General features: G+C 49.7%; 1 protein-coding gene across 2 annotated transcripts in view; it reads left to right on the top strand.

Moving 5' to 3' along the window:
• The window catches only part of mrvi1 (murine retrovirus integration site 1 homolog), a 317,269-nt gene that overhangs the window by 44,218 nt on the left and 259,563 nt on the right, over nucleotides 1–13,488 (top strand). The window lies entirely within an intron of this gene.

Genomic DNA, 13,488 nt, shown 5'->3' with positions numbered 1-13,488 from the left:
CCATGCCCTTACTGAGCAGGAATTGACGTAGCTCATCACTCATATAAAGGAGGATTCCCGGTCGCTGTGGACGTAAGCGAGGAAACCGAACAGGGTGATGATGCTATTGAGGGCTTTGATGACTGTGGTAGACGTCATATCAGGGCATGGGATGGCGAAGGGGAATCTGGAGTATTCATCGACCACGTTAAGGAAGTACATGTTTCGGTCGGAGGAGGGGAGGGGCCCTTTGAAATCTATGCTAAGGCGTTCAAAGGGACGGGAGGCCTTCACCAGGTGCGCTCGGTCTGGCCGGTAAAAGTGAGGTTTGCACTCCGCGCAGACCTGGCAGTCTTTGGTGACAGCCCTGACTTCCGCAATGGAGTAGGGTAGGTTGCGGGCCTTTATGAAGTGAAAGAACCGGTTGACCCCTGGGTGACAGAGACCATCGTGTAGGGCCCGGAGTCGGTCCACTTGTGCGCTGGCACATGTACCTTGGGATAGGGCATCGAGGGCTCGTTGAGCTTACCGGAGCGATACCAAATCTCGTAGTTGTAGGTGGAGAGCTCGATCCTCCACCTCAAGATTTTATCATTCTTGATCTTGCCCCGCTGTGTGTTATTGAACAGGTAATGCCTCCAATGCCGCACAGCTTCTACGATGGCTTGGGCCTCCTTTTCAACGGAGGATTGCCGAATTTCAGAGGCGTGGAAGGTGTGGGAAAAGAATGCCACGGGTCTGCCTGCCTGGTTGTGGGCGGCGGCTAGAGCGACATCTGATGCATTGCTCTCGACTTGAAAGGGGAGCGTCTCATCGACCGCGTGCATCGCGGCTTTGGTGATGTCGGCCTTGATACGGTTGAAGGCCTGGTGAGCCTCGGCCGTCAGGGGAAAACTGTCAAGTGAATGAGTGGGCGGGCCTTGTCTGTGTAGTTAGGGACCCACTGGGCGTAATAGGAGAAGAACCCCAGGCATTGTTTGAGGGCCTTGGGGCAGTGGGGGATGGGGAGTTCCATGAGGGGGCGCATGCGGTCGGAGTCGGGCCCTAGAACTCCATTTTGCACCACATAGCCAAGGATGGCTAAGCAGTTGATGCTGAACACGCACTTCTCCTTGTTATATGCAAGGTTCAGGAGTTTGGCGGTGTGGAGAAATTTGGAAAGGTTAGCATCGTGGTCCTGCTGGTCGTGGCCGCAGATGGTGACGTTATCCAGGTACAGGAAGGTGGCCTGCAGTCCGTACCAGTCAACCATTCAGTCCATCTCCCGTTGGAAGACCGAGACCCCATTAGTGAAGCCGAAAGGAACCCTAAGAAAGTGGTGAAGGCGGTCGCCTGCCTCGAACGCAGTGTATTGGCGGTCTGCCTTGTGGATGGGGAGCTGGTGGTAGGCAGATTTCAGGTCCACTATAGAGAAGACCCGATACTGTGCAATCTGATTGACCATATTAGATATGCGTGGGAGGGGGTACGCGTTGAGCTGCGTGTACCGATTGATGGTCTGACTGTAGTCAATGACCATCCTGTGTTTCTCCCCAGTCTTAACTACTACCACTTGAGCTCTCCAGGGGCTGTTGCTGGCCTCAATGATGCCTTCCCGCAGCAGCCGCTGGACCTCCGACCTGATGAAGGTCCTGTGCTGGGCGATGTACCATCTACTCCTGGTGGCGACGGGTTTGCAATCCGGGGTGAGGTTTGCAAACAGGGAAGGTGGGTCGACATTAAGGGTCGTGAGGCTGCCTCTGGGGCAAGCTCCACTGCTGCAGGGCCCTCCCCAAGCAGCTCCAACTCGTACAGCCTTACTGCATCCCCCAGGGCTGGGGGAGGGGGGTGGGGTCGCGGGACATCCATACAGCCGGTGTCGCTCTGCGCAACCACAGGCCATGGCAATGGCAGTCCATGCCTGGACACCCCGGTCCTGGGCGTCACCCCGACACCAAGGCCAATCGCCTGGTCACCCCCCACCCCCTCTGCTACTCCACTCGGCCCTGTGAGATGACCCTTCCCCCATCCCACCAGCCATCCATGCCAGCAACAGGACCAGAAGCCCATGGTCGGGCCTCTGAGAACATGACCTCCCTCTGCTCTCTCCCTCAGCAGCCACTACACCTGTTTCCCATTTTTTAAAGCCACAAATGAACCTTGCCGTTGGTAATTCCTCCTGGCGAGGCGGAACCTCATGGGAGCCCCGGAGAATACCGGGACGAACTCGTTAATGATGTGCCAATAGCGTTTATTGTACTCGCAGCGTAGAATGCATTCACGCCGCTGTCAAGGCACCGGAGCCTGGTATTCCGTCAGATGCCTCGCGCTAGCCTTGATTTTCGGCTGATGAGCGATTCTCCACCATTTGTGTTTCCCGATTCGGGTGTCGGCCGTCAGAGAATCCGCCCATGGTCTGCATAACCAAACAGATGCAAGGGACCCCAACTTTTAAAATCACAATTCCCGTCATTGGCAGGGGACAATCAAGGTGGGATATCCTGCCGGGGTAAAAGCTATTTTGGGTCTCCCGCTCGATTCTCCTTCCCCTCTGCCATTTCTGCCCCCCCCCCAAAACAGGGGCGGAAAAATTCCCCCCATGAACTTTTCTTTTTCTTGTCTCTCTTTTTTTGCTCTCTTAGTTCCATTTTGCTTTCACACACTTTATTGATTTTTCTGTACTCAATTGGTGTGGGACTGGAGCCACATATAGGTCCAGATTGGGTAAGCTTTCCTTCCCTAAAGGTCGGCAGTTGATTTTTTTTAACAATAATCAGACAGTTGAATCGTTGCTTTTATTGAACATAGAACATAGAACATAGAACATACAGTGCAGAAGGAGGCCATTCGGCCCATCGAGTCTGCACCGACCCACTTAAGCCCTCACTTCCACCCTATCCCCGTAACCCAATAACCCCTCCCACCCTTTTTTGGACACTAAGGGCAATTTTAGCATGCCCAATTCACCTAACCTGCACATCTTTGGACTGTGGGAGGAAACCGGAGCACCCGGAGGAAACCCACGCAGACACGGCGAGAACATGCAGACTCCGCACAGACAGTGACCCTGCGGGGAATCAAACCTGGGACCCTGGCGCAGTGAAGCCACAGTGCTAACCACTGTGCTACCGTGCTGCCCACTTTTTTTTTTTTAAAAGACAAATCTTCCATTTTCACCCTCAGAACCCAGAGATTACAGAATGATCAGGTATGAACTTGGATTCAGATTCTCCAAGTGCCAGTGAGATTTGAACCCATGGGGCTGGATTCTCCGCATCCCCGGAGAATGGCCGTTTACGAGGAAATCGGGAACGGCGTTCTACGTGGCGCGGCTAGGGGGCCATTGACAGAGGCCCCCCCGCGATTCTCCGCGCAAAACTGGCTGAGTTCCCGAGGGTGTGGTTCTAACCACGCATTGGTCGTCAAGAACCTCGGGTGGCGACTGCGGCCTCAGTCTGCGGTCGACCAGATGGGGGACTGGGGGATCGATCACCGGGGGGCCAGGGGAGCGATCGGGCGGCACTGATCTGTCGGCGCGTGCGGTCTCGGGGGGGGCCTACATTTTGGATGATGGTCCGTGGTCCGAGCCCGCCATCGCGCACGGTGTGGCCACTGCAGGCTGCCGCCGTGCGCATACACGGACTCCCAACCGGAAGTGCGGGGCCCCGTATTCGCAGACAGAGCTGCGAGAACCACGCCGGGTCCCTGCCAGCCCCCTGCAGGTAGGAGAATCGCTCAGGACTTTCTTAAGGAAAGTCAAGAGTGAAGCACCACCATCTTTATGCTGGTGTGGGGACATAGCTCCATTTTTGGAGAATCCAGTCCATGTTCTTTGGATTACTAGTCCAGTAACATAATTCTTAACAACCTGCATTTATATAGCCCTTTCAATGGAATAAAATGTCCCAAGATGCTTTCCAAGAGCTTTATGGAACAAGATTTGATACTGGGCCACATAGGAGCTATTTGGGCTGTAGGCCAAAAGCTCAATCAAGTCCGTGGGTTTTAAGGAGGATCCTAAAAGGAGGGAAACAGGAAGAAAGGCTGAGAGGTTTAGGGAAAAAATTCCAGAACCTGGGCCCAGGCACCTGAAGGTACAGCCACCAATGTTGGAGTAACTAACATCGGGATTGTGCAAGATGTCAGAACCAGCAGAATGCAGAGATCTGGGTGAAATTCTCCGGAAACGGCGCAATGTCCGCCAACTGGCTCCCAAAACGGCGCAAATCAGACGGGCATCGCGCCGCCCCAAAGGTGCGGAATACTCCGCATCTTTGGGGGCCGAGTCCCAACCTTAAGGGGCTAGGTCAGCGCCGGACGAATTTTCGCCCCGCCAGCTGGCGCGGAAATGACATCTCCGAGCGGCGCATGCGCAGGAGCGTCAGCGGCCGCTGACGGTATTCCCGCGCATGCACAGTGGAGGGAGTCTCTTCCGCCTCCGCCATGGTGGAGACCGTGGCGGAGGCGGAAGGGAAAGAGTGCCCCCACGGCACAGGCCCGCCCACGGAATGGTGGGCCCCGATCGCGGGCCAGGCCACCGTGGGGGCACCCCCCGGGGCCAGATCGGCCCGCGCCCCCCCCCCAGGACCCCGGAGCCCGCCTGCGCCGCCTGTCCCGCCGGTAAGGTAGGTGGTTTAATTTACGCCAGCGGGACAGGCATTTTAGCGGCGAGACTTCGGCCCATCCAGGCTGGAGAATCGAGCGGGGGGGCCCGCCAACCGGCGCGGCGCGATACCCGCCCCAGCCGAATATCTGGTGGTGGAGACTTCGGCAACCGGCGGGGGCGGGATTCATGCCAGCCCCCGGCGATTCTCCGACCCCCCGCCGGGTCGGAGAATCTCACCCCAGTTTGGAAATACACTGGGAAAAATGAACTATCCAGAGTTATGTTATATACTTGATGGAATTTTTTTTCAGCATTCTTTTTCTGAATCCCTTTCCTTTCCAGTTTGAGATCTGAATAAATAGAATATCGAAGGGCATGTTTCACTGTCGACATCCTTGTAAACAGTGGGTCTCTTAGCACCTGATTCATTTGCTCAGTTGCTTATTCGTGTTTTGGTGCTGAGATTTGATGAGGTTTTCTGGCTTGTTATGGATAGGATGACTAACTGAATTTCACAAGGATATGAGTAAGTAATGGCAGGCTGGCTTTTCCAAATCCGGGTCAGAGAAAGAAAGAATTGTACATATATAAGGCGGGATTCTCCGGAATCGGCGTGATGGCCCGATGCCGGCGTCACAAAAGGCGCAAACCACTCTGTCGTCGGGCTGACCTGACGTAGCGGAATCCTCCGCACTTCCGGGGGCTAGGTGGACGCTGGAGGGGTTGGCGCCGCACCAGCCGGCGCGAAGGGACTGCGCGGGTCCGCGCATGCGGCAAAGGGCCGGCGAGATTCCGCGCATGCGCAGAACCACTGGCGAATTCTGGCGCATGCGCAGGGGGGTGTCTTCTCCGCGCCGGCCATGACAAACCCCTATAAAGGCCGGCGCGGGAGGAAGGAGTACCCCCACGGCATAGGCCCGCCCGCATATTGCTGGGCCCCGATCCCGGGCCAGGGTGAGGATAGGAGTGGAGCACTGAAAGAGGGAAAGGCCAAGAGAGGAGCAGTGAAAGAGGACTTATCTCCCTGGCACAGAGTAGCTCCCCTTCCTCACCACTAACCAGACCCGCACCACTTCCTATATCCCAAGAGATGTGGAGGGGAGAAAGGACTGCACTGTTGAGGGCCAGTACAGAGGGAGCACTGCACTGTCGGAGAGGGTGGCATCAAGGCAGTACTGCACTTTTGGAGGGTAAAATACTGAGGGTATGCTGCACTGTCAGAGGGACAACACTGAATGAGCGGTGCACTGTTGGAGGGTCAATACTGAGGGTGTGCTGCACTGTCAGAGGGGTAGCACTGAGTGAGCGCTGCACTGTTGGAAGGTCAATACTGAGGGTGTGCTGCACTGTCCAAGGGCAGTGTTGAAGGAATGCTGCACTATTGGAGTGACAGTACGAAGAGAATGAAGCACTCTCAGAGCGACAGTAGGGAGTGATGCATTGTCAGAGAGGTAATTCTGAGGGAGCAGCACACATCCAGAGGCAAAGTACTGATGGAGTGCTGCACTGTCGGAGAATCAGTATTGAAGAAGCGCCACACTATTGGGGCTAGCGTCTACTGGATGAAACATTAAACCAAGATGCCAATGGCCATCTCAATGTGATTGTGAATGACCCTCTGACTGATATTTTGAAGAAGAGGAAAGAAGAGTGATCCCTGGTTTATTACCATTTCCCCTCCTCAACAAACAGTGCTAACATACAGATTACTTGTTTATAAGCACTTTTTTTGGAATCTAGCAGTGTGCAAATTTGCTGCCACACTACTGTCAAAAACTGCTGTCAAAAATACTTCATTGGCTGTGATGGGCTTTGTTCTGAAGTTGTGAAAGGCACTATATAAACGCAAGTTTTAAAATTTATTTTCAGCCTTTCCATTCCTGCAGTAGCAGTGCCATCTCCTGACAGCCCATCAGGGGAACCAACCTGAATCACTTCCCTTGTAAATATTTTTGTCCAAGTTTTTGTGGCATCGCAGGCTCAGAATTAATTTTCTCTTTTTGTGCCAAACTTCAGGAATTCTCCACTTTCAAAACTGTGCTCTTGGAAAGCAGGTTAAAAGCAATAACTAAATTAAACAGTTCACATTCTGGAACCTATACCAAAAATAGGCAAAAGTTTGCTGTAGAGCTGCAGGAATGTTTATGCTGTAATTCCCGATATAGATTCCTAATTGGTGACTGCTGCTGACAATGAATAATCCTAAATGAATATTCTTCGTCAGCAATTACTCCTGATAATTAATTACTCCTGAGAATTAATTACTCTTGATAATTGATTACCCCTGATGACTGTCTCAATGAGTTTGCTCACAAAAGCAAACCTGAGCAAACTATCAATCAATATTTGGGGCTAAAGTTTAATGCCCAAGAATTATACTGAAACCCAGAAGAATGACGAATATATTCTCCCGGAACAACACAAAGAAGGGGAGTGATGGCCTGGATTACGAATAGGGAATTTATTGGCTGCGTTGCACTATTCAGGAATTGCAAGAAATATTGCTGGAGTTGTGACTGTGGAACAAAGAAAGAATAAAGAAATAATTCTGAACTCTTTGCATTTATATAGTATCTTTCACAGCCTCGGGATGCCCTAAAGCACCCTGCAGCCAACAACACGTCATTTAAGTGTGATCGCTGTTCTACTATAGCCGATACGACAGCCAATGCATGCACAGCAAGATTCCACAAACATCAGTGAGATAATGGGCAGAGTTTTATGGGCCCGTTGGGGCGGAGAGCCACTCGCTTGACCTTGACAGGACCGGAAGATCCCCCTAGCAGGAGGAGGCGTTGAGTTCTGCCCAATGACCAGATATTCTTTTTTAGTCAATTTGGTTGTGGGACATGTGTTATAATTGGCCTTGGTATTGGCTTACCAGGGCAACTCAATGGAGGAAGTGCTCAATTGCACAGATCAGCTCAAGGGCAACTAGGGATGGCAATAAACACTGGTCTAGCCAGTAACGCCCACATCCCGTAAGTGAATACACTTAAAAAAATTAAATGGAATTTCCATTTTTGTCCTTTTTCCAGTGACTCTTGCTAGAAAGTGTGTGTATACGCTACGTTGCTGTGTTCCCAATTCTCCTGACTGTCTTGCCAGTGGGGCAGAACATTCCCAGAGATGGGGTAATGGAGGAGCCAGCATATTAGCTGATAGGTACGATTCAGTGAGTTTGGTATTTTGTCTTGCCATCTGATCTTCAGAAGCTTCTGAAAGCAGCTCAAGTGTAAGTGGTTCAGCTTCTTGGCCGGATGCTGGTACACAGTCCAAATTTTGCATGTGTAGAGCAGAGTGGGCAGGACTATTGCTCTCTAGACTTTCACTTTGGTTTGCAAACTTACTGCTCTTCATTCCCAGACAAACCTTCAAAATCTGTTAAATGTTTCAACAATTCTTGCATGTGTCCCATCATCAGAATAGACAGCTCAAGAGATTGTGCTGCCGAGATAAATTATCTTATTGACTGTTGACAGGTTTTGGCCATGGACTGAAACCAGGATTTTCTTGGAGCAGGCTGGTACATTACTTCAGATTCTTTTGTGCTAATTATAAGGTGAACGTTGTTGCATGCATTGGAGGACAGGTCCATGCTACATTACATGTCCAGCCCTGAACTGGCAGCTGGTGCACAGTCATTCGCAAACAGGAAATTGCAACACATATGCTGGTTTAGCATATAGCATATGGGCTGATTTAGCACACTCTGCTAAATCGCTGGCTTTTAAAGCAGACCAAGGCAGGCCAGCAGCACGGTTTGATTCCCGTACCAGCCTCCCCGAACAGGCGCCGGAATGTGGCGACTAGGGGCTTTTCACAGTAACTTCATTGAAGCCTACTTGTGACAATAAGCGATTTTAATTTCATTTCATATCCTTGGAGACCTTGGTCTTTGCATGGAGTCATCTCAGATTGAGCAGCTTCCTGTCCGTGTGATATCTGATTGCAATGCCAGGGTCACCGTCATGGAAGGGATCAATGTCTGGCACTTGCGTGGCATGAATATTAGTTGCCACTTATCAGCTCTAATTGATGGGCTGAGTTTTTGCAACAACCCAGAAGATTTAATATTCATTTTATCTGGTACCAGTTCACAAATTGCTGGTGTTATTGAACTTGAATTACCACAGTGAGACTTGAACTCATGACCTCTGAGAGGCTGCACACAGAATCAGAACCTCTTGGCTACTGTACTCTACCAGGAGCAGCAGTGTTGTTTGCTAGTCAGAATGTTAGACCACACGTTCTGGCTGCAGCACTTTCGAGACACTGTTATGCTGTTTGTTTGTGTTGTGTGATTAATGGGTTTGGATCCATGAGTTTCTAATGTACTGCACGATACTTGTCAGTGACACTGTCCTGTTTTACTACAGATGATAAGTTTCTCTTCCTCTCTGCACTGTGCAAGACTAGTTTTTCATTAATTTGTGAGATTGGACATTCTGTTCAAAAAGTGCATGAAACACGTTTAGATTCCTAAAAAACTAAATTCTGACCCATCTCAGGGTTATTGCTCTTTGACTTGGGCTGATGATTTTACGTCAATCTGTTTGCAAAAAAGAGGCTTTGCGTCTGACTCGCTCATATCCTGTTGTAGATGAGGGACTCACATGTGTCACATTTCATACCACATCACTGGTCTGTCCTAACCACAGCTTTTTATCAACTTTTAACCAGCTTGTGAAATAATTTATAAGCACTTGCACGATAAAAATCTACAGAAAGTCAGAAAGCTAAAAGTAAAGAACTGCCTTTCAGTTCCCCATATCATTCAATTTAATGGCCAATTGTGTTACTGAAGCATACCTGTTCAACTCTGCGTCGAGTTAGCAGATCTCATCTTCCAATAGTGCCACAGGATCTTTTGCATCCAGCTGAGAGTGCAGATGGATCTTGGTTTAACATCTCATCCAAAAGACAGCATCAGTTGTAATCTAGTCAACCTTCAAAACTACAATGCTCCTTAATTACTAAGTCCCCGACAGTGCAACTCTCAATACTGACCTGTGACAGTGTGGTCCTCCCCCAGTACTGACCTCCGGTGCTGCAGCGCCCCCTCATTACTGCCCTTCCAACAGTACAATTCCCCCTTCACCTTAATAGTGCAGCTCTCCCACAGCACTGAGCCTCCGACAACACGTTCTCTCAGTCCTGCTCCTCTGACAGTGTTGCGCCCCTTCAGTACTGGTGCCCCAACCGATTTGCGGGCGGGCCTGTGCCGTGGGGCATTCCTTCCTTCCGCGCCAGCCTCTGTAGGGCTCTACCATGGCCGGCGCGGAGAAAACACCCCCCTGCACATGCGCTAGAATACACCGGCCGGTCTGTGCATGCGCGGAACCACGCCGGCGGTTCTGCGCATGCGCTAACTTGCACCGGCCCTTCGCCGCCAGTTGGCACGGCGCCAACCCCTCCGGTACCAGCCTAGCCCCTGGAGGTGCGGAGGATTCCGCAACTTCTGGTCGGCCCGACCCCGGAGTGGTTCGCACCGCTTTTTACGCCGGCATCGGTCCATCGCGGGGATTCGGGAGAATCCCGCCTCTGGTGTACGTTCGTTCAAAGATGTAAATTTTCTGGACAAATTATTTCTGCGTTGTTGGCTCAATATTTGAGTCATGTGGCCAATTAACATTAATTTTAAGATATGTGACCAGTGATGGTGAAGTTGTAGAACAATTTCTTTGTTTTGTTCAGCTACATTCCCACACTTATGAGTGTCTGGAGACAACTGTTCTGGAAATCATTGCAAATTTAGGTTTGAACATCAAAAATTGTCGTGTGCGGAGCTTCAATGATGCTGCAAATATGACAGAAAAATATTCAGATCTACAAGCAAGACTGAACAATGCAAGCCCTGTGCATTATTCATCCCATGTTCGTCACTCCTTGAATTTAATCTGCAATGCTGCATCTGAATCCTGTGAGGCAGTTGTACATTCTTTTGACTTTGTTCAAAATGTGTATGTCTTTTTTTGGTTTCCACGCATCAGTGGAATATGTTCCAATCACGCTTGGAGCAGGCAAATGCAAAACATTTGATATACAAAAGAATTTGTGGCACCAGGTGGTCCACTCATGCAAATGCTGTTTTGGCTTTGAAAATTAACTTTGCTGATATAAAGGAAACCTTATTTGACATAGCCATATCAAATTTTAAAAATAACACGTGCGAAAGCTGATCAAAATCCTTAGCAGAGAAGTTTCAAAGGTGTGATATTGCTGTTTTTACTGTTTTGTGGAACTGTTTACTTCAAAGAATTGATGTCTTTATTAAATGCTACACAATTGTTAGCCTCAGTTAAAAGTTTTGCCATGGAAGTTCAAAATGACTATAGCTGGGTGAAAGCAGAGGAATTAACATTAACTGAAGATACAGGCTCCAAGGATGATGAGAAGCATACAAGATGCAGGAAGTTATTTTTTGATGAAACTAGAGACAATGAGATCACTTTAAAAGGGAAAGAGAATGTCACCGTTAAGACTGTCAATTTTATTTGTGACACACTAATGAGGCAATTGCAGAGTAGAGGTGAATCTCTGAAGAAAATTGTTGATTTATTTTGCGTGCTTTTCAACAGATGTTTGGATGAGAATGCTAAAAGCCACTGCAGTAATAAATAAAGTGAAATCTACCAGGAGGACATAGACGCAAATCTTCTTGAAGATGAAGTGAAACAATTTATTCATTTAATTGATAATGATGAGCTTTGTGTTAAAATCACCAGCTGATTTGTCAGACTTGTATGTGATAGTTTGCAGGCAACCTTTCCAAATGTGGAAATAATTCTGAAAATATTTTTAACAATACCTGTCACAAATGTTTCCCGTGATCATTCCTTTTCTGTCATGAAGAGAGTAAAAAATTATTTGAGAAGTACGATGAGTCAGGAACGTTTGACAAGTTCAGCAATATTGACGATTGAGAATGCATCTTTACAAGATTTTACCTATGATGATGCACTTGATTTTGTGAAGAAAATGGATAGAGAAAACGTATTTAAATTGCCATGCCAACAAGGGCTGTAGCAATAAAATCTCAAGAACCTGTCTGTCTTCCATATTCTCTTGTTTAAAATCGGTTTTGCAAAATGGACCTTTGCTGGTCTGATATAATGGCTGCAATTGGTCACATGCTGATAGTTCTAACCACCATCATTCTTGAGACTGGCCTTCAGAAAGTCTCTTCAATATTGATCCTCTGATATTGCAGAGCTTCCATAGTACTGACCCTCCGATAGTGCAGCATCCCCTCAACACTGAGCTCCAACAGTGCAGTGGTTCCTCAGTACTGACCTTCCTTCAGTGCTGTACTCCCTCAGTACTTCACCTCCGATAGTACATCGCTCCCTCGTTATTGATCCTCCAACATTACAGCACTCGTCAGCACTGACCCTCAGACAGTACAGCAGCGCTCCCTCAGTACTGATCTTCCAACCGTGCGGTGTTCCCTCAGTACTACCCCTCCAACAATACAGTGCTCCCTCAGCCCTGACCCTCTGACAGTGAACTTTCCTTCTATACTGACCCTCCATCAGGGCATCACTCCCTCAGTACAACCCCTCCGACAATGTTGTGCGTCCTCAGTACTGATCCTTTCTAATTGCAGCAATCCCTCAATACTGACCTTCTGAGGGCTGAATGCTCCCTTAGTCTGCCGCTCCGACCATGCAGTGTTCCCATTGCCCCTCCAACAATTTGTACTCCACAGTATTGAGGCCCTGACAGTGCAGCGCTCCATCAGTACTGGCCCTCCTTCAGTGCTGTACTTCCTTAGTATGGCGCTTCCAGCAGTATAGCGCTCCCTCTGCACTGGCTCTCCCACAGTGCAGTGCTTCAACAGTACTGACTGTGATGGAACCGTACTTCCTCAGTACTGCCCCTCTGAAAGTGCAGCACAATCACAGTACTGACCCTCCGAAATTGCCGCACTCCCTTAGTACTAACCCTCTGACAGTGCAGTGCTCTTTCAGTATTACCCCTCTGACATTTCAGCACTCCTTCAGCACTAATCCTACAATATTGCAGCCTGCGATAAACCACTGTTGCACCTATATTAGGTGATGTATGGTAGGACCTGTACTACAGGTACGACAGTAATCCCTGCCTGCTGGCTCCGCCCAGTAGGCGGAATATAAATATCTGTGTCCTCCGTGCAGCAGCCATTTCGCCAGCTGCTGTGGCAGGCCACACACCTTAGAGCAATAAAGCCTCAGTTGTATTCAACTCTCGTCTTTGTGCAATTGATCGTGCATCAATTTATTGCTCTAAGATTTTCAGAAGGTGGACCTCCGTATCAAGCTGGATCGCCTGCAGTTGGATCCGCAATCAAGCGACGCCGAAAAGGACTTTCAGCACTGGCTAGCTTGTTTCGAGGCGTACATTAACTCGGCGCCAAGCCCTGTTCCGGAGGCTCAGAAAATACAGATACTGTACTCGAGGTTGAGCTCCAACCGTTTTTCCGCTGATCCAGGATGCGCCAAACTATGCCAAAGCCATGACGCTACTCAAAGAAAATTACGCCCCGAAGACGAACACGCTCTTCGCTAGGCACATACTCGCCACTCGCTCTCAACTCCCTGGTGAGTCCATAGAAGACTCTGGCGGGCCCTAATCTCACTAGCCCGGGACTGTGACTGTCAGGCCATTACGGCCATGGAACATTCAAACCTCCTTATGCGGGACGCTTTTGTTATGGGGATTGGGTCAGAACTCATACGCTAGCGACTTCTAGAGGGGGCCACACTTGATCTCACAGAGACAAAGAAGCTAGCGCTCTCTATGACGGTCGCCTCGCGCAATATCCAGGCCTACACCGCCAGCCGCGCAGCCCACCCCTCCTACGCATCGTGGACCCCACACACGGCTGCCCCAGTGTAAGCCTTACCCAGCCAATACACCTGTGCCACGCGCCAGCCCGCGAA

Source organism: Scyliorhinus torazame, chromosome 10, assembly GCF_047496885.1.
Source record: "Scyliorhinus torazame isolate Kashiwa2021f chromosome 10, sScyTor2.1, whole genome shotgun sequence".
In the NCBI taxonomy this organism is placed as follows: Eukaryota; Metazoa; Chordata; class Chondrichthyes; order Carcharhiniformes; family Scyliorhinidae; genus Scyliorhinus; species Scyliorhinus torazame.
This window is presented reverse-complemented; position numbering and strand designations above follow the sequence as displayed.